We start from the raw sequence: 2500 nt of genomic DNA on the forward strand, positions 1-2500 counted from the left end.
GTGAAACGCTAGAAATTGGCGGGGATGTGTCTCTTGTGGCTCACGGGGCTGTTAGGGTGGCACAGAAATCCCTCGGAATGGGAAAACGGGTCATTTTCGTGTTGCCACATTGCATGCGAACGGCATGAAACTTCCAGAGGCATTTGCAGCAGGAATGCATGTGCAGTCAAAAAAGTGAATATTTTTCACGGATAGACCCCGTGAAACGCTAGAAATTGGCGGCGATGTCTCTCTTGTGGCTCACGGGGCTGTTAGGGTGGCACAGAAATCCCTCGGAATGGGAAAACGGGTCATTTTCGTGTCGCCACATTGCATGCGAACCGCATGAAACTTCCAGAGGCATTTGCAGCAGAAATGCATGTGCAGTCAAAAAATTGAATATTTTTCACGGATAGACCCCGTGAAACGCTAGAAATTGGCGGGGATGTGTCTCTTGTGGCTCACGGGGCTGTTAGGGTGGCACAGAAATCCCTCGGAATGGGAAAAAACGGGTCATTTTCGTGTCGCCACATTGCATGCGAACCGCATGAAACTTCCAGAGGCATTTGCAGCAGGAATGCATGTGCACTCAAAAAATGTGATATTTTTCACGGAGAGACCCCGTGAAACGCTAGAAGTGGGCGGGGATGTCTCTCTTGTGGCTCACGGGGCTGTTAGGGTGGCACAGAAATCCCTCGGAATGGGAAAACGGGTCATTTTCGTGTCGCCACATTGCATACGAACCGCATGAAACTTCCAGAGGCATTTGCAGCAGGAATGCATGTGCACTCAAAAAAGTGAATATTTCTCACGGATAGACCCCGTGATACGCTAGAAATTGGCGGGGATGTCTCTCTTGTGGCTCACGGGGCTGTTAGGGTGGCACAGAAATCCCTCGGAATGGGAAAACGGGTCATTTTCGTGTCGCCACATTGCATGCGAACCGCATGCAACTTCCAGAGGCATTTGCAGCAGAAATGCATGTGCAGTCAAAAAAAAATTGATATTTTTCACGGATAGACCACGTGAAACGCTAGAAATTGGCGGGGATGTGTCTCTTGTGGCTCACGGGGCTGTTCGGGTCGCACAGAAATCCCTGGGAATGGGAAAACGGGTCATTTTCGTGTTGCCACATTGCGTACGAACCACATGAAACTTCCAGAGGCATTTGCAGCAGGAATGCATGTGCACTCAAAAACTTCTATATGTTTCACGGATAGACCCCGTGAAACGCTAGAAATTGGCGGGGATGTGTCTCTTGTGGCTCACGGGGCTGTTAGGGTGGCACAGAACTCCCTCGGAATGGGAAAAGGGGTCATTTTCGTGTTGCCACATTGCATAGGAACGCCATGAAACTTCCAGAGGCATTTGCAGCAGAAAGGCACGTGCACTCAAAAATTTTAATATTTTTCACGCATAGACCCCGTCAAACGCTAGAAGTTGGCGGGGATGTCTCTCTTGTGGCTCACGGGGCTGTTAGGGTCGCACAGAAATGCCTCGGAATGGGAAAACGGGTCATTTTTGTGTGGCCACATTTCATAGGAACGGCATGAAACTTCCAGAGGCATTTGCAGCAGGAATGCATGTGCACTCAAAAACGTCTATATTTTTCACGGATAGACCCCGTGAAACGCTATAAATTGGCGGGGATGTCTCTCTTGTGGCTCACGGGCGCTGTTAGTTAGGGTCGCACAGAAATCCCTCGGAATGGGAAAAGGGGTCATTTTCGTGTTGCCACATTGCGTACGAACGGCATGAAACTTCCAGAGGCATCTGCAGCAGAAATGCATGTGCACTCAAAAACGTCTATATTTTTCACGGATAGACCCCGTGAAACGCTAGAAATTGGCGGGGATGTGTCTCTTGTGGCTCACGGGGCTGTTAGGGTCGCACAGAAATCCCTCGGAATGGGAAAACGGGTCATTTTCGTGTTGCCACAATTGGCATACGAACGGCATGAAACTTCCAGAGGCATTTGCAGCAGAAATGCATGTGCACTCAAAAACGTGAATATTTTTTCACGGATAGACCCCGTCAAACGCTCGAATTTGGCGGGGATGTTTCTCTTGTGGGTCACGGGGCTGTTCGGCTCGCACAGAACTCCCTTGGTCCACCTGATTCGTGCATACAGGCAGCAACTAAAACTCTGTAAACCTGCTGTGAGGACATCTAAACAGTGGACCAGTGAGGCTGTGGAAGATTTGCGGGCGTGCTTAGACTGTACTGACTGGGATATGTTCACGACTGCTACCAATAGTCTGGATGAACTCACAGAGGCTGTGTACATCAGCTTCTGTGAGGACTGCTGTATCCCAACACGTACCAGGGTGAACTTTAACAACAACAAGCCCTGGTTCTCAGCAAAGCTCAAAAGGTTGAGGTTGGAGAAGGAGGAAGCGTTTAGGAGTGGGGATAGAGACAGATTCAAGGAGTCGAAGAACAGGTTTAGCAAAGCGGTGAGAGAGGCTAAACGACTGTACTCAGAGACACTAAAACACCAGTTCTCTACTAACGACGCTGC

The sequence above is a fragment of the Petromyzon marinus genome, unplaced genomic scaffold (assembly GCF_048934315.1).
Source record: "Petromyzon marinus isolate PM22_M1 ecotype Great Lakes invasive population unplaced genomic scaffold, UKy_Petmar_22M1.pri1.0 PM_G_Scaffold_6, whole genome shotgun sequence".
NCBI lineage: Eukaryota > Metazoa > Chordata > Hyperoartia > Petromyzontiformes > Petromyzontidae > Petromyzon > Petromyzon marinus.